This window comes from Rhinoraja longicauda, chromosome 32, assembly GCF_053455715.1.
Source record: "Rhinoraja longicauda isolate Sanriku21f chromosome 32, sRhiLon1.1, whole genome shotgun sequence".
NCBI lineage: Eukaryota > Metazoa > Chordata > Chondrichthyes > Rajiformes > Arhynchobatidae > Rhinoraja > Rhinoraja longicauda.
The window spans coordinates 17,130,354-17,158,117 of NC_135984.1; the positions used below are offsets into that span (position 1 = coordinate 17,130,354).

Below are 27,764 nucleotides of genomic sequence, written 5' to 3' on the forward strand. Positions count from 1 at the left end.
TGGAGAGAAGGAATGGGTGACGTTTCGGGTCGAGACCCTTCTTCAGAGTCTCAAGAAGGATCTCGACCCGAGACGTCACCCATTCCTTCTCTCCAGAGATGCTGCCAGTCCCGCTGAGTTATTCCAGCATTTTGTGTCTACCTTGTTGAACTTCTACATCTATTATGCGCACAGAGTGGCCAAGTCCAAAACTTTGATCAAAAATGACAAAGAAAAGTTTATATATTTGATTTCAACATGATTGTGAAAAGCACTGCAGTACTGTTATCGCAAGATAACTTTATTGCTCTGGATTTAAACGTTCTGGCGATGAAACGTCCTTCCGATGAAAGGCCCAAGTGATAAGTAACAGAAATAAAATCTACCCACATGGACTCCAGAGGCATCTGTGGAAGTGGTCCTTAGTTGCATTGCATATTTTCTGATTCATAAGTAGGCATTTGCACATCAATTACAATACTAACCACCAACACCATTGTTATACAAGGTCCAACAAAGAACGAGACTGTTTACCAACAATTTCCTGCAATTCTTCCAATCTCTGTTGAATACACTCAGATCTTATTATCCCCTTATTTGCTATCTACAGATTCGCACACACATAAAGATGTGTCCTGGCCCCATCGTGAAGTTGTTATAACACGTACATATTGAGGATTTTGATCGAGAGAGCAGTCTATGCTTACACAGATGCATCATGTCACTGCTTTGTGTCAAACATTATTGGAAATAATTTACTCGCTAATGTCATTTACTTTTAAGGACACAAAATGATGGAGTAACAGCGTGTCATGCAGCATCTTCGGAGAACATGGATAGGTGGCGTTCCAGGTCTGGGCCCTTCTTACTGACTTACAGTATTATCCCAGCCTCATCTAACAGGTGAAACAGGTATTTTTAATGATTTACATGACAAATATCAAGCTCAGGGGTGTGGCAGGTTCTGGTGGGTGTATGCTTGATCATAAAGAACTCATTTTGACTTTGCATTCCCAATGTGTGTTTAGTGCTGTGTATTTAGTATTTTAGTTTTGAGATACAATGAGGAAACAGGCCCTTTGGCCCACTGGGTCTGCGCCAACCAGTGATCACCCGATCATACTAGTTCTTACCTACTCACATTGGGAAAATTCTACAGAAGCTAATTAATCTACAAACCTGCACGTCTTTGGAATGTGAGAGGAAACTGGAGCACCCGGAGAAAACCCATGCGATCAGTGGGAGAACGCACAAACTCCACACATGCAGCCCCCTTAGTCAGGATCAAACGTGGGACTCTGGCGCTGTAAGGCAGCATCTGTACCGCTGCGTCAGTGTGCCATCCTTGCACCATGTGCGTTCAAGACATGCGTATATTTTTCTGAATAAAGTATTTTCTAAAATAAAATAAATAACAGCAACTAGTCAGCAGAGGAGCAGAGACAGGAATTAAGCCAGAGAAGGGAACTCATCATTCACTGGAAATCACTCTGCATGAAATCATTGACAAACTGATTACCGTAATATCTGAAGAAGGGTCTCGACCCGAAACGTCACCCATTCCTTCTCTCCAGAGATGCTGCCTGATCCGCTGAGTTACTCCAGCATTTTGTGATACCTCATTGCAGCCTCAAATAAACATATTTCATTTCATCCTTTGACACACCATACCTTCCACAACTGAAAGATAACTACTGAACAACATGAATTATCTGTCATTTAAAAAAAAATCTCCGGACCTCTTGGAGAGTGGCAGAGTGGATCACAAAATTCATGCTTTTTTTCCTGCATGTACTACTTGTATCCAGAGAGTTTAGCTCTTAGCATCAGCTGTCCAGCAAGCATTCCTTCATTGTAGCTGCACCATGGATGGTGTGCAGGCAGACAAGAGTTGATCGGCATAGACATTGTGAGCTGAAGGGCCTTTTCCTGTGCTGTACTGTTCTATGTTCTCATGCAAAAGGTTAGATGATCCCATTGATATGGTCAAAGTGAAAGCTTTGCACACTGTGTTCACCTACTTGAAATCCCTATCAGTCCAGGGCATATATTCAACACACGCACCACAACACCTGGGCACATTGGACTCTGCGGCTTGCTCCGTGCTCACATCTACACGATCAGATCCCTCCATTCTCTGCATATCCATGTTCCTATTCAAAAGTCTTAAACGTCACTATTGTATCTGCCTCCACCACTGTCTCAGACATCCTGTTTCAGGTACCTACCACGCTCGATGTAAATAAACTTCCCCCACACATCTCCTTTAAACTTTGCCCTTCTCTCCTTAAAACCTATGCCTTCCAGTCTTTGACACTTCCATCCTGGGGAAAACAGGTTCTGACAAACATTTGACAGCACACAGCACCAGACAAGCTGAGAGAGACAAATGAGTTTGCTGGTCAGCTGTTGTTGCTAGTTGATTCTCTAGCAAAAGGGAAGTGTGTCTGTGGCTTGAGTGGTTGATGCTGCACCAGCCTTGGATGTGAATAGCTCATGAAAGCTATTGGATGTGAGCACGGAGCAAGCCGCAGAGTCCAATGTGCCCAGGTGTTGTGGTGCGTGTGTTGAATATATGCCTTGGACTGATAGGGATTGCAAGTAGGTGAACACGGTGTGCAAAGCTTTCACTTTGATCATATGAATGAGATCATCTAACCTTTTGCATGAGAACATAGAACAGTACAGCACAGGAACAGGCCCTTCAGCTCACAATGTCTGTGCCGATCAACTCTTGTCTGCCTGCACATCATCCATATCCCTCCATTCCCTTCATATCCATGTGCCTATCCAAAAGACTCTTCTACGCCCCTCTCGTATCTGCATCCATCACCACTTTGGTTGCGCGTTCCTAGCGCCCATCACCCTCTGAATGAAAATGCTTCTCCCGCACATCTTCTTTAAACTTTGCCCTTGGAAATATAAGGGCAGCAGTGTGGTGCAACTGGTAGAGCTGCTGCCTCACAGCAGCAGAGACACGGGTTCGATCCTGATCTCAGGTGATGTCTGTGTGGAGTTTGCATGTTCTCCTCATGATGACGTGGGGTTTTTTCCGGGTGCCCTAGTTTCCTCCCACAACCCAAAGATGTGAAGATTTGTAGGTTAATTGGCCCTTGTAAATTGTTCCTAATGTGTAGGAACTAGATGCAAAAATGGGATAACATAGAGGTCGTGTGAATGGGTGATCGATGGTCGGCATGGACTCAGTGGGCCAAAGGGGCAGTTTCCATGCTGTGTGTTTCAATCAATCAATCAATCTATGTCCTCTCGCATTGCCACTAAACCTAGCAGCATTGTGCATGGAACAATATCAAAGTAAAATATTCATTCAAACTACAAATGCAAGAAAGGTACAATTCTTCAGATTTCTTGCGAAACAAAAAATACCAAGGAAAAATTCCATTAAAAATGTTATAATATATGTTCTCCAGTAGATGGTGATATTGTACTCTGAAAAATTGTGGACTCATCCTTCGTAATGGTGCCATCTCCTGGTTAGAACAAAATTCTGCTGGAACAAGCACATTCAGTTTGCCTGCTTCTTTTTCCGCAAAAAGAACTTGTGTGCGTATCATACGTACTGTATTAGTTTTGGTAATATCTTCCAAAATTTTCATTCAAGTGATTCATGGAGGGAAGTTAAAGGAGGTGCTCCAGTACTGATCATTGTTTCTGTTACATTTGAGAAGTTTTCCCCATTAGGGAATGGATATGCTGGGTTTGTTTTCCTTGGAGCAGAGGAGACTGAGGAGGGGATTAAATAAGGGTATGCAATATTACAAGGGACAAATGGAGCATAGATGCTAGGAACCATTTCCTCAGAATGGAACTGTCTGAAATTATATGTTGAGAATTAAGGGTAAGAGGTTTGATGGGATCGGAGGAGAATTTATTTGCCTGAAAGGGTGTTGGAATCTGGACCACACTGCCTGAGTGAAGGCAGATAGCTTTATGCAATTTAGGAAGTACCTAGACAAGTATTAGAATCATCCAGGCATAGAATGCTGCAAAGCAAGTGCCAGTGAATACGATTAGTATTGATGGCCATTTGACGCCCAGTTTCTTCATGGTGGGCCGAAGGGCCTGTTTCTGCGCTGTGTGTCTCTGATTCTATGACTTGTGGTTGATATCAATTTCAGGTTGATTTAGTTCCTGTGAAGAACACTAGATATTTTAAAGAATACTTTCTGTGAACACTAGAAAGACATTTTTTAATTTATCTCAACAATGAAATAAAAGTATAAAAATTATGTTGGACAAAATATTTTCACTAATTTCAAATTGGGTTCAAAAAGTCAGTTAAAAATTCAATATTTTTTGTTTTAGTTACATCTCCCTCCATTCACTGAAAGTCTGAGGTATGGAATATAATTTCACTTCATGCAAAGGTTGAATTTAAACTTACAGGCTGGCACATTAATGCTTGTAATCCATTTTGAATTCAACACTCTCAAAGTCCAATCTGAACAGGAACATTATTGGATTAGGCAGCGTCTGTGGAAAGAGAATTTATATTGTAGGTCAATGATTTCATCAGGCATGGCCATCTCATTTTTTCTCCTCTCTCCACAGATGCTGCCTAACCTATTGTGTATTTTCAGAATTCTCCTTTATTCTGAATTTCCAGCAACTTCTCTGTTCTGCATTTGGTTGTTCTAGCATTGATTTTTTTTTTTAAACGCTGTTCTCCATTCTTATTCATCTCCTTTATTTATATCTTCCCCTAACAAACCTTCACTGCCCTCCCTCACCATTATTTGCACCACGTTATTGCACTCTGAAACTCTTCAGCCCGTTCCCTTCGTGACAACTTAAACTACTCTTACTTCCTAACTTTGTCTTCTTGTGATGAGAAATTCACTGAAATATTAACCCTATTTCTCCCATTCTAGATGCTGTTTGATCTGCATCTTCCAGTAACGTCATGCCTTATTTCAGATTTCTAACATCTGCAGGCTTTTGCTTCTCAAGTAAAATGAATGCACACCTATACACCACTTATCCTGCTGGTTTTGTACCTTTTTCCAGATTGCAGGAGAGAATCAATAGGAGGGGCAAAACACAAAGTGCTGGAGTAACTCAACGGGTCACTCTCAATCACTGGAGGAAATGGATAGCTGACATTTCTGGTCCGGACCCTTCCGGCTGATTGTACTAGAGGGAAGAAAACTGGAAAAGAGGTGGGAGAGGTACAAAATCTGGCAAGTGATAGATGGATACAGGTGAGAAGGGGGTTGATTGGCAAATGGTTGGAATAGGTGACAAAGGCTAGAGATGAAAAGGAGATAAAAGGGTATCAGATGGGATGAAAAGAACATGAAGGGATGGCTTTTATGTTTCTTTGCCCTATATTATTTTTAAGTAGAAGGTATCACAAAATGCTGGAGTAACTCAGCAGGTCAGGTAGCATCTAGGAGAGAAGGAATGGGTGACGTTTCGGGTCGAAACCCTTCTTCAGACTGATGTCAGGGGGGCGGGCCAAAGAAAGGATATAGGTGGAGACAGGAAGACAGTGGGAGAACTGGGAAGGGAGAGGGGAAGAGAGGGACAGAGGAACTATCTAAAGTTAGAGAAGTCAATGTTCATACCGCTGGGATGTAATTTTTAAGATAAATAATTTAACATTATTTTTAAGTATGTTAGCTAAGTTATAATGTGACATGATGCTCTATTGATTGTCGAAATTTGACAGTCGGCAGAGTTTTTTTTTAAACAGCTTTACTTTATCATTGTCTGAAGAAAGGTCTCGACACGAAACGTCGTCCATTCCTTTTCTCCAGAGATGCTGCCTGTCCCGCTGAGTTACTCCAACGTTTTGTGTCTACCTTCGATTTAAACCAGCATCTGCAGTTCTTTCCCATACACTACTTTTTCATTGGTTCACTTTCCCAGCAGTTTCAAATTTATGACTGTCCTGAAAAAATACTACACTCAAAATTGCTCTAGAGAATCTCACAATGGCAGCAAAATGGGAAATCTAATTATAAATGACTGCTCAGGGAGTTTCACAATGAGGTGATCTCACCTTGGTAAAACAAAAGTGCTGAATTAATCCACTGTAAAATTTGCACATTATGCAGTATGGTTTACATAAAATCAACATGAAATATATTTTCCATAAGGTTATCTTCTTACTCTCAATTCATATTATCCTACAGTATTCTGTTGTTCTTGAAGTGTTATAAGGCACAGCAGGTTCTCTAATTTAATATGATTGGTTCCCAGAGCAACGAAACTGTCATTAAACTCAGTTGACTTACACTCACAAAGCAAAACTCTCAAAATAGGTTTTGTCAGACCAATCTCTATCATGGCAAGATACCGACAAAGGAAAATATTAATGGATGCTCACGATCGCAGCATTCCACCAAATTGTTATTAGTCCTCTTTAGTCATTAGTCCTCTTGACTCAAAGTGAAGAAGAAACATTCAGCTTGGCATTGGGAACTTTCTGTCAAAAGGTGAAGGATAATTGCCATGTTACTTTTATCCAAAGGGCAATTATTTCATCTTGAGTGCTGCTGACACAATTATGGTGTGAACGGCAGCCTTTGTATTGTGACCAATTTATCAGAGTAGCTCTTCAATGAAAAATCTACTTCATCCAGCAAAGAATAAAGCTGCAGGAAAGTGCAAGTCCAGAAACTGAGAGGGTGGTCTGGATAAGTGTGTGTGTGTGTGGGACAGACCATGCATTGACTGCAGGCTTGAGGAAGCATTCAAGTGCATGGAATAACCGGTCAGCATTAATTGCCCTGGTTTTAGACCAAAGACAATAGACAATAGGTGCAGGAGTAAGCCATTCAGTCTTTCGAGCCAGCACCGCCATTCAATGTGACCATGACTGATCATCCACAATCAGTACCTCGTTCCTGCCCTTTCCCCATACGCCCTGACTCCGCTATCATTAAGAGTTCTATCTAACTCTCTCTTGAAAGCATCCAGAGAATTGGTCTCCACTGCCTTCTGAGGTAGAGAATTCCACAGATTTACAACTCTCTGAGTGAAAAAGTTTTTCCTCATCTCCCACCCCTTATTCTTAAACTGTGGCCTTACCGTGCTTACTACTGATAATTGTCCCCTTAAGGCTGGGAGTGGCCAGCACCATCTGAGCCAGTGGGAACTGACAGGCATTTCCCATGGAGAGATGCACAACAACAGTTGTGTAGTTGCTGCAGAGGGCTGAGAATACATTGTGGTAATTGTTGAAGCCGGAAGTGCACTCTGCTTTCAGAAGACACTCATTATATCATCGAGTCACATAGCAAGGAAACATGCCCTCTGGCTCACTGACTGTATTAGCCATCATGTACCTTCTGGCACTAAACCCATTTTCCAATATCTAGTCTGTAAACATCGTGTGCCTTGATATTTCACATTCTATCTAAATCTACGTACTAAAACTCTGGTTTATTTGTTCCTGAACTACAGCCAAAACGGTACACGATAGCGCGACAATTTTAGGCCTACCTTTCTCACCGTCGTCCCTTTGGTGCTAATGGAAGAAGTTTTATTGAAATCGGTGTTATATTTTTTAAGTTATTCACATTTTAAAGTTTAAATCTATCTCCTAGGGAGGTAGGGGGGGGGGTGGAGGGAGGATAAGGGGGTTGAGGGGGATGGAGTGGGGGGAGAGGAAGGGGGAAGGAGAAATGGGGGAGGGGGAGGGAGGAAGGGAAATGGGGGAGGGGGAGGAGAGGGTGCTGCACCAATGCAGGAGAGGTTTGGGCCCAACGGGTCCACTTGGGTCTAGTACTTTATAAATATTGTGAGAGTTTCTGACTCCACTTCTCCTTTAGGCATCATGCTTCAGGTTCCAACCGTTATTTTTTCACGCTGTCCAGTCAGTAGAAAGACTCTCTACATGATTACAATTAAGCCGTGCACGGTGTACAGATACAGGGTAAAGCGAATGTATAGTGCAAGATAATGTCCAGTGAATTCTGATTACCTTTAAATCGGACTTCACTGGACTTCATCGTGCACTAAACGTTATTCCCTGTATCAGTACACTGTGGACGACTTGATTGTAATTGTGTATCATCTTTCTGCTGACTGAATAGCACACAACAAAAGCTTTTTCACTGTTCCTCAGTGCACGTGACAATAAACTGAACTAAACTAAACCAAACCACTCTGATGTAAAAAGATTTCCTCCTTAATCTTATCTAAATCTCCTGCCCCTAACCTAACCTAACCTAAGCTAAGCCCTGCTCTGATTTTGCCCATTTTGTGCCTGCCATTGAGGATTAATTTCTTTATCGACTGCATTCTATTCTGCCTGTAACAGAAAAAGAACAAAAGTGCCATTGGGTTTTTTTCCAGACATCAAGGTGCCATTTGATGCCTGCAATACTTTCAGGAGACTAATTGCAATCTTCAACAACACACAAAATGTGAGGGGTAATCTTAAAGAGGTGTGCAGAATCATGAGAGGAATATAACATATAATAGCCATGATTTTGGATGCTGTAATCATTGCAATTATCAACTTTCTGGAGATGCTCATAATAGCATTGGAAAATTGCTTTGGAAAATGCTAAAAATATTCATCAGCTCAGGCAGCTCTGTTTGTGGAGAGAGTAATAATTTCCGGTTGATGATCTTTCTGATGAACGCTGAGTACTTCCAGCATTTTCTGTTATTTCAAACATCCAGCGTCTGCAGTGTTTGTTTTTCGTCCTCAAATAAGCAATGTTATCACCTGGACTGAAGCTCCCTCTGCTGGATGTGCACACGACTACAACTGTGGTCTCAAACCATTTTTTCCATCTGTGTGATCTTGGATGAGTGCCATTGATCAGAATATAGAATAAATATTATACTGTATTTTCCATAAAGTACGGTTGTGGGATTTTGGGCAATTGAAAATCCTCGGGCTGACTTTCTTTTGAACACCCATAACTTTTTATAAGGTTTTGAACAGTATAACAGCTATAATGGTGTAGGAGGTTTAAACCAACGATAGACTCAAAATGCTGGAGTAACTCAGCGGGACAGGCAGCATCCCTGGAGAGAAGGAATGGGTGATGTTTTGGCTCAAGATCCTTCTTCAGCCTGTCGCACTGAGCTAATCCAGCATTTTGTGTCTATCAACAGCTATAATGGAAAGGCTCTGCAATTATTCCTTGTAAAATCCCATCCCTGCCTTCGCCATCTCTCTTGACCAAAGTCACCACATGAATATGTGCTGAGAAAGTTTAGCCAAAATCTCAACCGTTTTCTCTTTTCCGATTCGGCTGAAGAGTCTTTGACATGAAACTCTATGTTTCTTTTTCCACCTATACCACATGACCCATTGAAATTTGAGCATTTTCTATTTTTATTTCTTGTTATCGGGAACGCTGCTTGGCTATAGGTATCCCTGGCAGAGAGGCCAAATGACTCAGCAATGGCCACGAAGTCGCCACGAAGTCGCCACTTTCCATCGCCAGAGACCCAGGTTTGATTCTGACTCTGGGTGCTGCCTGTACGGAGTTTGAACGTTCTTCCCGCGACCTGCGTGGGTTTTCTCCGGGGTCTACGGTTTCTTCCCACACTCCAAAGACGTACAATTTTGGAGGTTGACTGGCTTGGTATAAATGTAATTGTCCCTTGGTGTGTCAGACAGTGTTAATGTGCAGGGGTCGCTGGTTGGCACAGACTCGGTGGGTCGAATGGCCTGTTTCCACACGATATCTCTAAACTAAACTAAACTAAATAAACTGAGTCAGCATGAAGTTACGTGACAAATGGACCTGATTGTTGACATTCACCTTCCTCTGGTACAATTGCAAAAAAACACATGTTTCTCGTAATCAGCGGCAGGGTTCAGTAAGTGACTGAGGCTCCTCTATGAATAGCTGTACATCAATGACCAGTAGATTCACCACTTGAAGTCAAGATCAATTGTCATTGAGCCATATAGCACGCTAACAGGCCTTTCGGCCCAACTTGCCCATCCCAACCAAGACACACTATCTACACGGCCCACCAGCCTGCGTTTGGCACATGGAAATGCTGGGAATGGTGGGATATGGATCAAGTGCAGGCAGAGGTGATTAGTTTGGCTTGGCATCATGTCCAATGCGACATTGTGGGACAAGGGTCCAGCTCCCTGAAGGTACTGTACTTTTCCGTGCTAATACTGAACTACGTGGAATCTCTGGTAGACTCAAAATGCTGGAGAAACTCAGCGGGTCGGGCAGCATCTCTGGAGAGAAGGAATGGGTGACGTTTTGGGTCAAGACCCTTCTTCAGACTGATGTCAGGGGAGTGCGTGGCACAGAGATACAGCAGAATGTAGTCGGAAACAGTAAAACTGGAAGGGGAACTGGGAAGGGGAGGGCATGGAGAGAGAGGGAAAACAAGTTCGAGAAATCAATGTTCATATCACTGGGGTGTAAACTACCCAAGCGAAATATGAGGTGCTGTTCCTCCAATTTGCGCTGGGCCTCACTCTGACAACGGAGGATGTCCAGGACAGAAAGTTCATATTGGGAATGGGAGGGGGAGTTAAAGTGCTGAGCAACCAGGAGATCAGGTAGGTTAAGGCGGACCAATGGAAGAGGGGAACCCCCGTTTCCTAAATAATGAGGCCATCTCCGATGCCCTAGTATGAAACACCTCATCCTGGGCGCAGATGCGGTGTAGACGGAGGAATTGGGAGTTGGGAATAGAGTCTTTACAGGAAACAGGGTGGGAAGAAGTGTAGTCTAGATAGCTATGGGAGTCAGTGGGTTTGTAGTAGATGTCGGTCAATAGTCTGTCACCTGTGATGAAAACGGTGAGATATAGAAACGGTAGGGAGATGTCAGAGGTGGTCCAAGTGAATGTGAGTGCAGGATGGAAATTGGTCATGATGTTGATGAAGTCAGTGAGTTCTGCATGGGTGCAGGAGGTAGCAGCGATGCAGTCGTCAATGTAGCGGAGGTGGAGTTCGGGTTTAGGGCCAGTGTACATCTGGAACAGTGATTGTTCAACATACCCTATAAGGAGGCAGACATAGCTAGGGCCCATGCCAGTGTCCATAGCCTTGGAGGAAGTGGGAGGAGTCGAAGGAGAAGTTGTTGAGGGTAAGGACCAGCTCTGCTAGGCGGAGGAGAGTGTTAGTAGACGGAAATTGGCTGGTTCTGTGGTCGAGGAAGAAACGGAGGGCTTTAAGACCTTCCTGGTGGGATGGAGGTGTAGAGTAACTGGACATCAATAGTAAAGATGAGGGAGTGGGGGCCTGGAAAACGGAAGCCATTGAAGAGGACTTGGAATCTCTATCTGGTAGGAAAAAATATATTTTCTCATTACAAATAAATGAAGCACGTTTTTAGCTATGATCACATCTATTCATGTTATTATCTCCATGGTAAACAATGCGAATTACAGGTGGGCGAATGATGAAGTAAAACTGAAAGTGGCAAAGTGTCTTATCCCTGGTGCCAGCAGGCTGCAGCTGACTTGTATCCATAATCATAATCACAGGCATATCCCAATGCAAATCCAGATAAACTGCTAGAGAAAGTGTCAGACAATTAATCTGAAATTAAATTGGACGGAGGCAGAATAGCAATGACCGAGGAAAGGAGGCAGTGTTACCGCTGGATTGCATTGCTGAAAAGAAAATGAGTAAAATGCAAATTGAACGGAGATTGCTTCAGCAGGATTCGGTTATAGTATGTTTTAAAATGTTGCCCGAATCCATATTCAGGGGGAATGAGCAGTAGGTGTCTCTTGGATTGCAACTACCCAAGCTGCTCCTAGTCCGTGCTTAAATATATTGCTGCCTCAGAGCTATGCTGACAATGAAAAAGAGGTTCACCGTCATTAGTGGCTGGCAATTTAAGTCTTTTAATCACACATCAAAATAATTTATAGAAGTGCATTTTCTGAGAGGCTCGTGCACAGGTTAAAAACACTCGCATCAAACTTCAAAGGTGCAGCTCTGATGGTTAAGATGAAATGGCTCATCAAAAAGGTGATGGTCTTGATCCCTAGTTCCAGCTGCTTATTAATCTCATTGTTTGGGTTTTTGATTTCTCACAGCCTGAAGGGAAGATTGAATTGGTGTGAAGGGCTAGACACAGGCACGGCGGGCAAGGTGAACAGCAAGCAATTATTAGAGATTTTAATTACTTTCAGATCATGCTGGAGTTTAACCACAGAGATTGATATTAGCTGCAACAGCAATTGAACGAATTCCTAGCAACTTGATTTTCCAAAAAATGCTGAGTTTATTGGGGTCTAATGCTTCGGTTTAGTGTCAGTGTTGCTTTTATGCTTGCACAAACCATTTGTCTAGTTTCAGGAGATTGATGCCTTTGAATTACCCATTCACGAGGGAGCTGAGATCTATAGTTGTGCAATCTCCGTTATCCTGAAAAAGCACATATAAGAAAGCAAGATCAAGTGGAATCTTTGCATCTATGTCATCCCCATTGTGAAACATACCAATGTATCCAAGATGTGATAGAATTATACAGCGTGGAAACCAGCCCTTTGGCCCAGCATGCCCATAGTGACCAACATGCCACATCCATGCTAGTCCACCTGCTCACATTTGGCCCATATCCCTCCAATCATTTTCTATCCATGTATCTATCCAAATATCTTTTAAGTTTTGTTATAGTAACTGCCTCAACTACTTCCTTTGGCAGATCGTTCCATATACCTGCCACCCTCTATGTGGAAAAGTTGCCCCCCAGGTTTCTATTAAATCTCTCCCCTTGCATTTTAAACCTTTGTCCTCTGGTTCTTGATTACCCTACACTGGGTGAAAGATTCTGTGCATCTACCCTATCTTTTCCCTTCATGGTATTATACTCCCCTATTCCTCCTACGCTCCACGGAATAAAGTCTTGCCTTGCCCAACCTCTCCCTATACCTTTGAGCCTCGTCCTGACAACATCCTTGCATATCTTCTCTGCACTCTTTCCAGCTTAAGGACATCTTTCCTGTAACTGAACACAGCACTCCAAATGTCCTAGGCAGCGTCTTGTGAACAGTTGCTGGAATTATTTTCTTTTACATCTGAGAAACGTAGCTGAAGGCAGTTTATTTGTTTGACTGGAAGTTGATGAAGTTTGGAACTTGGACTCCCCCTAGTTGCCCACAGGGTATAATCTCAGACGGCTAAGTCTTTTTAGAAGAAAAATCCCAACGGGTGATGTTGGTGTATTGAAGTTGAGAGCAGCAATGAACAAAGCCTCAATAAAGGCCACCTGACTGAGTTCCAAGAGAGACAAGAGTTTGTGCAAACTTGGGAACAGCAAAATTATTAATACATTCTAGACAAGATTTCCAGTTAAATGAAGCCATGAGTTAAAAAAAACTTCAATTTCATGCCATTCGAATGTTATGAAAATCCCCTATTTTGATTATTAATACGCCCCTTCAAGCCATGTAATGTATTTTTAGTTTATTGTGCTACAATTCTGCAAGGTTATCTTCCCAGTTACACCAATCAACCTCAGGCAATGGCTTTCTCCTCTTCAGCTGCAAATGCCTCAGTAATTAATGGCATCTGCACTTCTACTGTTAATTGGAAATGAATAAACTTTGAACTTTCTGTGCAATACAGTAACCGTTCCGTTTAGTTTTCATCAATACACTTGCTCTGCATATTTCATCAATATGGTTGCTCTGAGCTATTCTCTAAGTAAAATGGTGGCAATTTTCTTTATATATCATGATCGTTATCTTTGACAGCAAGGTATCAAACTTGCATTACTCTCGAGCGTAAGGAGGAATTTGTGTGTCCACCTAATAGTACACGTTTGCATTATAATTTCCTATTGTTTTAGTCACCGTTGTTCTCTCCACTACAGTCCCTTTATTATGATTATTATCTATGTTTTTGTTTACATAACTGGTTGTAAAATGGTCACAATGTTAATATACTTAGAATGTACGAAGATGGGACTAACTGCATTTTATTGTCAATCGAAAGGCATGAAGTCTTTCGACAGAGAAAAGGATAACAACAGTTGTAGAAAAGGATATACAAATGACCAACCTTCCCTTAATTGGCTGGATTTGGGCTGTTAGCTGAGGAACACACTTGAATTGTTTTCTCTAGAATGCCAGAGGTTTCAAGATGACCTGATAGAAGCATGTAAAGAGTCATAGATAAGATAGGCAGTCAGAATCTGTTTCCCAAAATGGAAAAAAAATCAAATACCAGAGGGCATAGCTTTAAGGTGAGAGGGGCAAAATTTAAAGGAGACCAGATTTTTTGTTACACAGGGGGTGGTGAGTGCTTGGAATGCATTGCCAGTGGTGGTAGCTGAAGCAGATACATTAGTGGTATTTAAAAGGATTTTGGAAAGGCACATGGATAAGCAGGGAATTAATGTATATGGGTTATAAGCAGATAGATAAGTGAAGGTCTGGGCACAGACATTGTGGCTGAAGGGCCTGCTCTTGTGCTGTACTGTTCTATGTTCTATGGAGAAAAAAAGAGAAAATCGATCATGTGACTGCTGAGAAGTTATTAATAAAGTAGTGTCAACAACAAATCTATGAGAAATTCAGAGGTTGCTTCAGAATTTGAATGCTTCTCCATAATGTGCAGCAGAGTGATGGAGTCACAGGGTGATATAGCATGGAAACAGGACCTTCTGCTCAGACCAAACATCCATTGACTCTAATGCTACATTCATCCTACTTTGAATTCTTCCTCACATTCTCGCCAACATTCCCCAGATTCCTTCACTCACCTATGCCTTCTGGGCAGTTTACAGAGACCATTTAGCCAGTCAATCCACACCCTATTTTGACGTTGGAGGGAACTGGCATACCTTAAGGAAACCCATGGAATCACAGCGAGAGCAGGCAAACTCCTCACAGACAGCACCCAAGATCAGGATTAAACCCGGGTCTCTGGCACCGTGAGGCAGCAGCTCCATATACTGCCATTATCAGTGGAGGCAAACAGCAGGTGAGTTATAAAGTCTGGTATGAATCATCTCTTTCCTAATTACTTGTCTTAGCATTATATATGAGATGTAACTCAATGTAATTTTTATGTAGAGACTGCCTCATTTCCTAGTTATATATAAGCAAGAATATCACTTTGGTGACAGCCATTCTTATCAAGTATGATATAACTGAAGATTGTTTACTTTATTTTAATTCACATCATTATGTTGCATGGCTGCGATCAAATAAGTGATAACGAGAGCAATCTTTCGTCAGCTCAACTAATAGAATTTTGATATACCGCATAAAATAATGTTGACGTGCAGTAAAGGGTTAATACAATCTTGGTATTCAAAACATTTACAAATAAATAAAACTGTACCCTCATGATATGTTGCCACAATTCTTGTTAACTGCATATGGTTTTTCATCAACAATAGTAATGAAAGAAAGGAAACCATAAAACAAATGTGTGATCATCTACAATTAAATCTTGCACAGTCCATAAGTGTAATGAGTATCACATTCCTCAACTAAACCTTGCTTTGATGATAATAGGATTTAAAGATTTAGCCCTGCATAGTTTCTCAATTTAATCATTATACTTACATGCATCATTACTTCCTGAAAGAGCTGCTGTCTCAGCCCTTCATTATTTCAGTTAACTAGAAGTGCTCCAAGATCTATATGACATTATACGGTATATTTTTGTATTAGTTTTGATTTTATGCCTGGATTTTCCTTCTAGACAGGCTCAGAAGCAACGTCAACTACTGAGGTCTATGTAGTAAGGCACAAGATCTCCAGTAAAGGGAGGGTCTGTTCGCCTCGGCAGCTTGCAGCCCAGTGGTATGAACATTGACTTCTCCAACTTTAGATAGTTCCTCTGTCCCTCTCTCCTCTCCCCCTTCCCAGATCTCCCACTGTTTTCCTGTCTCCACCTATATCCTTCCTTTGTCCCGCCCCCCTGACATCAGTCTGAAGAAGGGTCTCGACCCAAAACGTCACCCATTCCTTCTCTCCTGAGATGCTGCCTGACCTGCTGAGTTACTGCAGCATTTTGTGAACAAGATCTCCAGTAAAGGTGATTTAAAAATAAGTTTTTGCTGCACATCTTTCAAATGAACAATGGAAAAAATCCATTCAAGGAAAAGGTCAGGTCCTATACCATGGCCATGAAATCAGATCAAATATATGTTTTTATGGGGGTTCCTGCCACATTCTTATTACCAATAGTTTGCAACTGGGGGAGCAAGCCATTCCCCTGAATTACTGTCTCCTAGCTCTAGCCTAGGCTGTAACAATAAGAATTGAATGCTCCTAGACTGAAACCCTAACTTCAGCAAAAATATATAATGGTAGAATGCTCAATCAATATGCTCAACCCAAGTTTTGAATATCCAACTTGTTTGGCATTAGTTTTGTTTAGTTTAGAGATACAGTGTGGAAACAGTCCCTTCGGCCCTTCGACCCCGCGTCGACCAGTGATCCCCGCATACTTACACTGTCCTACAATCACGAGGGACATTTTACAATTTTACAAAAGCCAATTAACCTACAAACCTGTCCATCTTTGGAATGTGGGAGGAAACCAGAGTTCCCAGAGAAAACACACGCAGGTCGCGGGGAGAACGTACAAACTCTGTACAGACAGCATCAGCAGTCGGGATTGAACCCAGGTCTCTGGCCCTGTAAGGCAGCAGTTCTATCCCCACGCCACCATGCCCTTACTTTCCAATACATGCAAAAGATGGACATGTGCTAAGCTGCATGCAATTTAACAATTTGCCACGTGGCCTTTGGCAATAATGAGCAGAGTCCAACACATCAAGGGTGGAGTCAAGGGTGGTTTGTGCATTAAGGGGCGGATTTATCACCATTAGCCCAGTAAGGAGATGAGTGTCATCAACGTGCCTGAGAGAATGAAATGACTTCCATCTGAATAAGATAAGATCTCAACAATATTCAGGCTTGGGCTGATAAATGGCAAATAACCTTTGCATCTGATTGGCACTAATAAGTGATTGTCTAGCCACTGCCCATCAAAATTCAATGGCATTACCAATGCCCAGTTCCCCATCATCTACATCCTGGGCATTACTAACTGTGGAGGGGATGTTTCTAGTCTAGGACCAGAGGGCACAACCTCAGAATAAAAGAACATACCTTTAGAATGGAGATGAGGAGGAATTTCTTCAGCCAGAGTGTGGTGTATCTGTGGAATTCATTGCCACAGACGGCCGTGTAGGCCAGGTCATTAGGTATTTTTAAAGCAGAGGTTGAATAGGTTCTTGATTAGAAAGAGCATCGAAGGCTATGGGGAGAAAGCTGGAGAATGGGGTCGAGAGGGAAAAATAGATCAGCCATGATTGAATGGCAGTGCAGACTTGACGGGCAGCGTGGCCTAATTCTCCCATGTCTTATGGTCTTCTTTTGATGCAGACACTTAGCTTGATGAAATACAGAATCAGTATAGTCGCAAGTACAGAGACTTTTCATCTCTTGACTTCCCAAAGCTTTCCACAAAGAGAGCGCAAGTCAAGAACAAGTCAGGACCACTATTCTGATTGATTGACATTTAAATCTTCATATCATACAGCATTGAGCAGACATCTTACTGAGACACCATCCATCACTGGTGTTGAAATGTGGACAACCTACAAAATGTATTATAATGACTATCCAACATTTCTTTAGCTGCATCAAGTTCTTAAAAACATTTCCTACCACATGCAAGGACATGGCAACAAAATCATGGTCCTTCCCTACAAACAAGTTTATCTCCAGGAAACACATCTCCCGAGTTCGAACCGAAACGTCACCCATTCCTTCTCTCCTGAGATGCTGCCTGACCTGCTGAGTTACTCCAGCATAAATACTCCCGAGTTACATATATCAGAGATTCTTTGTTGCTTCTGGGCTAAAATTATGTAGTACCTTATTTGAATATCTTCATGTTCGCGCTGCAGCAGCTCAAGAAGATTAGTACCCAAACCCAGATGTGCTTTACTGAACCAAAAACAAACTATTGGAGGTGCACGACGGTCCAAGCAGCATCTGTGGAGGGAGTGTATTGGCTTAGAATTCTTCTTCAGACGTTTAGTTTTCCAAGCCATTCATGTCTCAACCATCCACCATACATCCAAGGTGTAACCTTTCAACATTTAGCTTTAAGTCTGTCATACTGAAGTTCGATGTTCTTGCATTAGTCCTTACTCCAAAAGATAACCTTCCAGATTCTCCTCTAAAGAGGAGGCATTACGCTTGGAGCAACAGGTACTGCGAGAGAAAGACCCAGAGACATGAACATTCTTCGAAGAGCACGTTATTTTTAATCAAAGCTGCCAATATTGATATTTTTCCAGATAATCAAATGTCATCGAGGAGCTGAACCCAAAACACATTCTAATTGTTCCTAATCATTTCTTAATCCTTTCACAAAGAGAACTAATTGCCCTGAAAACTTTCATTAGGTTAAGACTATATCTCAAGGGTGGAACTCAGCCTTGGTCTGAGTTTCATCATTCACATACCAGGTCAATTTTAATCAACCAAAGTAATTTAAGTTTCACTATTCTTGTTTTGGCCTTGTTAATTTTTTTAGTTTCCGTTTCATGCGATTTTATTTGAGTTTATTTAGAGAATGACAATGTCAAATTGATGTGCCACAGATCACAGCATCAGTGTTCTGCCGTGTGCTTACTGCAGTGCCATTTGTCACTGGCAGCTGACAACTGTTTTCCTTTAACACTGACTTAAATCATTATTGTATAAAAGTTGTGAATCTATTTGTCCATACTGAGAATTCTTTTTAAATTTCATTGTCTCCTTATGTATCTCCTGCTTGATGTTTGATGGTTGATTATTAGTAAAACAATAACATTTAAAAAAGATTTATTTCAAACAATTGCTGCAAAAGTCAACTCGTCCATTAAGGCTCATTATTTCCCTTTGAAATGATTCGTGCAATTCAAAGAAAGCAGTTAACATTTCCTTTTTTTTAAAAACTCATCACATATTTTCTCAGGCACAAAAGTATAATTGGATTCTGCTCTCAAAATCACACATGCTTTCTTGGTTTTGCTTTATTGAAATTCCAGTATCCAGTTACAATGTTCAGCATCAGATTTTAAAAAGTTGTTAATTGGGATTAATATTGATATTCTCAGGTCGATTTTTTTTTCTGTAATGCTGGAGAGAGAAATAATTCTGTTGACGTTAGTTTAATTTACAATTTGCCTGGAAACTTGCTTTCCTCCCCATCTCGCCAGCCTTTGTGTGTTATCCGTGCATTACTTTTTGCTTTCTCACCGAGCCTCTGCAAATGGCAGATTAGCATTCCAATCATAGGTAAGAATAACAAGTTGCACACACAAAGGGCTTAATATGAGAAAATCTCCAGGGTTACCGCACTGGAGCCATGTGTCAATTCCATCTACGTGATTACATGGGGCTGTGTTGCTTGTTCTGGCACTTTCCTGAAGTTAAGTGCTACACATGCAACTGATTGAATCCATATCCTATTGCCCATCATATCCATGTGTAAAAGCAACCCAGCTGCTTCCACTCCCCTGCCTTCTCACCCTAGCCCTGAAGATTCTTTCCGTTCAAGTGTTTCTCCATCTTCTTTCAATATCATCGTTGAAACTCTATCTGTTACTAACTTTAGCAATGCATTCCGGATCCCAATGCATAAAACCATAATTTCTCAAGTCCATTTTCTTTGCCAATCAATTTCAATCTTTGTCCTCCGTTTCTTGGCCTCTTCAGCAAAGAGAACAGATTTCCTTCCATCTATTCTGTCCAGGCCATTCACGATTTTAAATACCTCGATCAGGCCCTTCTCTTGACCTCCTCCATTTCAGAAAGAACAACTCCAGCTTCTCTAGTCCATCTGTGTCATCTTATTTAGAGCAAAAAATATATAGCTGTAAAAAGCTCAGCAGAACAGGGAAGAGAAATAGACAGAGGAAGGGTTTCGAACCAAAAATAAATGTCCATTTCCCTTACAGATGCGGCACGAGGCGTTGATTTCCTCCTGCAGTTTGTTTCTTGCTGCAGATTCCAGCATCTGCAGTCTTGTGTTCCCCCACATCTAATTAATCCTATTTAAAGTTTCTTCCTTAATGGACAGCACATTTCTCTGCAATTTTTATTTTTATATTTTTGTGTACTTCTTCATTCAAACTTTCATTATAGTGGTGATAGTTTAACCATTCTTCTTACCCTGAAATCTCTCTCTGGTTTGTCTCCATCTATATTTGAATTATTGATTGTGCCTGAACCTTAGTCAGATAATTCATTATTAACCTTTGTGAGTAATTTGAAAGAGACAGAAAATAATTGATTATTGCAAAATTTATGTTGCTCTGCTCCCCCAAAGTAAACACATTCTCCTGAAGCGACAAAGACAATCTTTCATAATTTTGACTCACCACATAAGCCCCTGATTAGAATTTTTATTAACTTCTTTATTATGACACAAAAGGAGACCTTTTGACCCAAAAGTTCATAAACACCTCACAGCAGAGAAATCTGCCCCATTCCTGGAGAGTCATAGAGTCATACAGCATGGAAGGGCGGCACGGTGGCGCAGCGGTAGAGTTGCTGCCTTATAGTGAATGCAGCGCCGGAGACTCAGGTTCGATCCTGACTACGGGCGCCGTCTGTACGGAGTTTGTACGTCCTCCCCATGACCTGCGTGGGATTTTTCCGAGATCTTCGGTTTCCTCCCACACTCCAACGACGTACAGGTTTGTAGGTTAATTGACTGGCCAAATGTAAAAAATGTCCCTAGTGGGTGTAGGATAGTGTTAGTGTGCGGGGATCGCTGGGCGGCGCGGACCCGGTTAGCCGAAGGGCCTGTTTCTGCGCTATATCTCTAAAAAAAAATTAAATTAATTTTTTTTAAAAGAAACAGTCCATTTGGCCCAACATGTCCATGCCAACCATGATGCCTCATCTAAGCTAGTCTCTTGTTTACCCCATATCCCTCAAATTCACCCCTATCCTTGTAATTAGCCAAATGTATTTTAAATGGTGTTATTGTACCTGCCTTAACTGTTTCACAAAATGCTGGAGTAACTCAGCAGGTCAGGCAGCATCTCAGGAGAGAAGGAATGGGTGACGTTTTTCGGGTCGAGACCCTTCTTCAGACTGATGTCAGGGGGGCCTTAACTGTTTCCTTTGGCAGTTAGTTCTATATACTCACTCCACTGTGTGAAACATTTTGTCCCCTAGATTCCCATGAAATCTTTCTCAATTAGCCCAGCAACGTATTGGAAATTGAGAAGAACGTAAACCTTCAATGCCCAGCAACTCCCCTTTGCCTCTTCGAACATTAAGAAAAAAGTTACCTATGCCAATTAACATGGGTGGCATAGTAGGCATTGCAGCTGTCTCACAGTCCCAAATATTTGCTCGGTAGTAGGTAATTGGCCAGTGCAAATTATCCCTGTATAGGTGAATTGCAGGAGAATTGGATAGTGGGGGATTGTTTGATGGATATGTGAGTGAAAAGAGGTTACAAGGAAACAAGTGACAGAATGGAATTGCCAGAATAAACGCAATGGGTCAACTGAGCTTTTTGGATGTGAATATGAGAACTGCCTTCATGAAGTGGGGGGGGAGACTAGAACAATAAGCAGTACCCCACATGGTCACTGAGAAACTCCAGATCAGAATCTAAGCCAGGTCCCTGGAGCTGTAAGACAGCCGCACTAACTGCTGCACCGCCATGCAGCTCATTTGGAGATTAGCAAACGGCAAATATTTTTGTTGAAAGTATTCATTTTGAATTTGTCACAATCACATGGTTACCACGGCAAGGAGGACTCTGAGAGATAACCAGAACAATAATAATTTTCTGCAGGCTTGATTCATAACTGAAGCGATTTTAAGACTTGGTACCATTAGATTAGCTTGTGAAAATTCACATGGTTTTTATAATAGAAGAAGACAAAACATTAAATCATTTTCAGGTCCGGCATCTTCTCTGGAAAGACAAAAAGAGAATATATCAGGTAAAATATCTTCATTGGAACAAATTATCTTTCTTCCTCCACACATGTTACTTACCTACTAATAACATCCAGCATTTTCTGTTTTATTTCAGATTTCTAATTTGTTTTATATCCCATAATTTGAACAAAACTCTCAGCTCTTTTGATTTTAAAAACTGTTTTGTTGGGCCCAACTCATGTGCCTTTGTTTCATTTGTAACTCTGACCCATTTTTCAACAAATATCAAATAAACAGTCACAGACTAACAGTAATATAGTGCAGGGTCACTTAGTTCACCCCATTGTATCTGTGCCAACCACCAAGCACCCATCTGCACTTATCCGCTTTCTTTTCCTCTCACAACCTCATCAACCCTCCCCAATGATTTTCCTGGTACCCATTGCATGACGGCTAATTTACAATAGCCTACCAACCTGCATGCCTTTGGTACTTGGGCAACCAGCAGAAACGTGGAGGATCACACGGAGAATGTGGAAACATCACACGACCAACACTCAAGGTCAGGAGTGAACCTGGGTTATTGAAATTATGAGCTGCCCATGCTAAAAAAAGTTTCTGATTTGTTCTGTTCGTAGTCTCTTCACGAAACTTTGTCGGTTTTCATTATTTATCATTTGATCTCTGCCTGCAATTCCCGCCTGGATAAAAGTTAAAAATATACTTTCAGAAGACATGAACCAAACGTTTCAAGCAGTGAAGGTGCCATTTCACAAATGCAGTACATTAATTTATTTTTCTCTCCCACATCTTCTTCGGGGACCATTATGGAAAAGGAGAATATTCAATTGCAATAATAACACCTTCACCTTAAATTAAACTGTACATCAAAATTTATTCCGCTTACAATGCCTGTGGAATCCTGATGGTAACTTTCATTTGTCTCCGGATTTAATCATAAAGGGCAGCACGACTTAACGTCTACGGCAGGTTGCATTCCTCGAGGTGAGTTTTCCATTACTTCCATTCAGTTCGTGTTAAACTAAATTTCACCCAGCATTTGTTTTCGAGGACGTCTCATTCAGAGCTCTTATTTTCACTGGTGTTTACAGCCAGGCCTTTACATGGCAATAAAGGTCCACTCAGAGATCTCGCTCGACCTGACTAATTCTCTGTCACATGCAGACTTAACTTCACTGCAGCATTACATTTCAAGATTTGAAATCGTCTGGGCGAAACCTCTTCCAGGTACTTGAAGTGTTATCAAATCTCCAAGATCAGGTCTTGAATTCCAGTATTGATTTGGACCACTTTTCGGATAAGATATCACCTTAATAAAGAATGCTTCTGGATTCAACCTTACATGCACGAACAACACTCTTCCACTGTATGTACTGTCTGCCAGTGATTGGGATCAGAGTGGCATTTAGAGAGGACGTAACGTATCAGTACCTACAGTGGAAGAGTGTTGTTCGTGCATGTACGTGTCGTGAGAATGCCCACGCATGCACGTGTGTCACGCGTGCATGGGTTTGTGCTGTGTGCGGGCGTGTGCTGGTGTGGGGCATGTGTGAGCGCATGTGAATGTGGACATGCGTTGGCGCATGGGTATGTGTGCGTGTGTGCGCGCGCGTGCACAAATGCATGTTGTGTGTGCAGGGTACTTGCACCATCATTCCTGGGAAAGTTAATGGCTAGCCTTATCGACATATCATATCATATCATATCATCATATCATATATATACAGCGCAGAAACAGGCCTTTTCGGCCCACCAAGTCCGCGCCGCCCAGCGATCCCCGCACACTAACACTATCCTACACCCACTAGGGACAATTTTTTACATTTACCCAGTCAATTAACCTACATACCTGTACGTCTTTTGAGTGTGGGAGGAAACCGAAGATCTCGGAGAAAACCCACGCAGGTCACAGGGAGGACGTACAAACTCCTTACAGTGCAGCACCAGTAGTCAGGATCGAACCTGAGTCTCCGGCGCTGCATTCGCGGTAAAGCAGCAACTCTACCGCTGCGCTACCGTGCCGCATCTGTTTTATTATTTTAAGGCAAGTTTAAAATACCAGAAAACCACAAAATCAGGTTTAAAATTATGAGTTTAAAACCAAACCTTCAAGCAGTTGAGCCACATTAGCACAGCACCCGATTGGCGTCACCATGTCAACCTTTCACATAAATAATCCTGTTTGTTGATGAAAAAAATTCTTTCAACTGCTAAAAAGAAATAGATTTTGTTTGATTCGGTATGAAAATACTTCCTCTATTACATTAAGAAAACCCCACAGGGGAACTCTTTGTTGCTCACTGATTTTTCACTGTGGAACCTGGAAGGAGATCGCTCGTAATTGTATTTCTTTAATGAGCACATTTTCTCCAGGCAATTGTGATCCATTTTCCTCCCACTCTCGTGTCTTCCTCCACTCAGTATTTAATTATGGAAGGTAAACACAAAATGCTGGAGTAACTCAGCGGGACAGACAGCATCACTGGAGAGAAGGAATGGGTGACGTCTCTGGTCGAGATCCTTCTTGAGACTCTGAAGAAGGGTCTCATCCTTCTTTCCAGAGATGCTGCCTGTCCCGCTGAGTTACTCCAGCATTTTGTGCCTACCTTCGATTTAAACCAGCATCTGCAGTTTGTTGTACTTCGTGGTCCGGTACCTTTGGTGACTCTGGAAGGACCACCACAAGTACACTTGTGTAAAAAGGTTACATTGCTGGAGGTCAACTCCAGGCTGTTTATTCCGTGGCCACCTGCATCCAGAGTGACCGCCTAATCACACCCATCACTTATATACACAGCCATACAAAGTAGTTCTTGGATACACAAAGTAGTCCCAGCAATATCACAACATCCCCCTTGTCTTATATATTACAACATCCCCCTTGTCTTATATAAAATTGTTTTCTTTACCATTCGAGGGCTAAAATATATTTAACAAACAAAACCAAAACACCATTGCTTTTTGCAAACAAAACCAATAACACAACTAAACACAATTAAACACAATTGCTTTTTTTCGCCATCATGGTGGTCACTCCTCTGCAGAATTTCACTCATCGCCGGGTGGTCACTCATCTCCGTGTGGTCACTCATCTCCGGGTGGTCACTCATCTCCGGGTGGTCACTCATCTCCGGGTGGTCACTCACTCCGTGTGGTCACTCACTCCGTGTGGTCACTCCACAGATATATACATTTATACAAAAGCATCAAATATAATACGTTAAGCTTTCATTACACAGATCACTACACAGGTCATTAAACACAAAATATTCATTTTGTTCCATATCTTCCCCTCAAGAAGACGTGCTGTGTAGATCAAACGTAGTGTAGGCTCTAGATGCTCCACCACCATGATTTGCCTGCCACTGCTGGCCTCCCACTGCTGGGCTGGCACTGCTGGGCTCCCACTGCTGGGTTGGCACTGCTGGGCTCCCACTGCTGGGCTCCCACTACTGGGTTGGCACTGCTGGGCTCCCACGGCTGGGCTGGCACTGCTGGGCTGGCACTGCTGGCCTCCCACTGCTGGGCTCCCACTGCTGGGTTCCCACTGCTGGGCTCCCACTGCTGGGTTCCCACTGCTGGGTTCCCACTGCTGGGTTGGCACTGCTGGGCTGGCACTGCTGTAATCGCGGTGCGATCGCGCCTCCGCTGCAGTGCGCTCTGGCCCCGCCCACAGGTGCTCCCCGGCAGCTGTCGCTCAACTTTTCGAACGCGCTGCCGCTGGCCCCGCCCACAGGTGCTCCCCGGCTCCACTCACAGGTGCTCCCGGCAGCTGCCGCGCAATTCCAACGCGCTGCCGCTGCCTCGGGCCCAGGGCCGTCCCGACTACGGTTGACGCGCCTGGGTGAGTATTTAGTGCCTCAGCCTTACCGGCCGCCGCACCTCCGCGGGTGGTCGGTCCCTCCGGTCGCCGACCCCCTCCGGTCGCCGCACACCTCCGTGGGTGTCGGTCTCCTCCGGGGCTCTCCCGGTTGCCGCACACCTCCGTGGGTGTCGGTCTTACCGGTCGCCGCACACCTCCATGGGTGTCGGTCTTCCCCGGTCACCGCACACCTCCGTGGGTGTCGGGTCTCCCGGTCTCCTCCGGTTGCCGCACACCTCCGTGGGTGTCAGCCTCCCCCGGTCACCGCACACCTCCATAGGTGTCGGTCTTACCGGTCGCCGCACACCTCCGTGGGTGTCGGTCTTCCCCGGTCACCGCACACCTCCGTGGGTGTCGGGTCTACCGGTCTCCTCCGGTTGCCGCATACCTCCATGGGTGTCGGTCTTCCCCGGTCACCGCACATCTCCGTGTGTGTCGGTCTCCCGGTCTTCCCCGGTCACCGCACATCTCCGTGTGTGTCCGGTCTCCCGGTCTTCCCCTGTTGCCGCACACCTCCATGGGTGTCGGTCTTCCCCGGTCACCGCACATCTCCGTGTGTGTCGGCTCTCCCGGTCTCTCCCCCGCGAAGCAGTCGCAGGCTTCTAATCTCGGGCCTACACAGGTGCTGGGGCGCGACGTGAGCCTACACGTACCTCCCCCAGCAGCTTGCAGCGTCACGTCGGCAACTCGGCGCCGACTACTGAGCAGGTAACTATACCAACTCACACTGGCCCTGTCGGGATGCACTCCAAACGTCCCGTACCGAGCTGGAAACTTTTCTTTCGTTTTGTTTCCCTTCAGGGCTCTTTTTTTAAATTTTAATTTTTTTATTTTTTAACCTTTTCTGCTCGGGCATGCTTCATTCCCTCCCTAGGCGAAACACCAAGCCGCTGCCACCATGTTGTACTTCGTGGTCCGGTACTTGTTGTACCTTTGTTGTGACTCTGGAAGGACCACGAGTACACATGTTTAAGATGTTATCATGGTGGAGCTTAACTCCAGGCTGTTTATTCCAAGGCCGCCTGAATCCAGAGTGACCGCCTAATCACACCCATCACTTATATACACAGCCATACAAAGTAGTTATTGGATACACAAAGTAGTCCCAACAATATCACAACAGTTTTTTATCCTACACATTTAATTATGGAAGATGCAAGCTACAAAGCATTTTCAGGCCTAGACAAATAAATTGACCTGAAATGATGCAATTTGAACTGAAACGAATGGCTTTCTGGTATGTGTCTTCAGTTTAAAGGGTGACGTGTTTTGTTTACAATAAGGTTAGTGGATTTGGGTGGGGTAGTTGTGAGAAGGATGTGAGGCAAAGAAATGGTGGAGCCCAAGGATTAAATAATTGGAAATAGCCCCATTGTCAAAGTCTTCATGCCTCAGGCAAATACCTTAATCTATCCCCACAGGTGTAAGGACATGCTCTGCCTAAGTCACCCTAAGTATCAAAAGCAATCACCATGTTTTTTGAACCTGCTACAGCAGTAACCAAACAGATGCAAATTATTCTTGTGTGTTCCAATTTGAAAGATGCCTGGAAGGACTTGTTTGAACATGAACTAAAGCTCACAAGGGCGGGACGGTGGTGCAGGGGTAGAGTTGCTGCCTTATAGTGCCAGACGCCTGGGTTCGATTAAGAAAACTCTGTGCTGCCTGTATGGAGTTTGTGCTTTCTCCCCTTGATCTTCTGGGTTTTCCCCGGGAGCTAAGATTCTCCCACACTCCAAAGACGTACAGGTTTGTCAGCTAATTGGCTTGGTAAAATTGTGAATTGTCCCTCGTGTGTGTGTGCAGTGATCGCTGGTCGGTGCGGACTCGGTGGGCCGAAAGGCCTGTTTCTGCGCTGTATCTCTAAACTATACTAAACTAAAAGGGGTTCTGGAGCAGCGGAGGATGTTTAAATTTACTTTATTTTGAGTTAGCTTAAACTGCTGGACACTATGATGGACAATTCATGGCAAAATTCCAATTCCCTTTATAAAAAGATGAGGAGATGTATTTTGGGGCCTTTCTGCAATGCCTTTGCTGTCAGCTTGAGTTG

The 27,764-nt window shown here is 43.1% G+C and overlaps 1 long non-coding RNA gene across 1 annotated transcript in view; it reads left to right on the top strand.

The window, feature by feature from the left end:
• Window positions 1-762: 762 nt before the first annotated feature.
• LOC144608728 (uncharacterized) overlaps window positions 763-27,764 on the top strand; it is a 127,202-nt gene continuing 100,200 nt past the window's right edge. The window contains exon 1 of the long non-coding RNA XR_013549230.1: window positions 763-882. This is a non-coding gene — a long non-coding RNA (uncharacterized LOC144608728). The remainder of the gene's footprint in view (window positions 883-27,764) is intronic.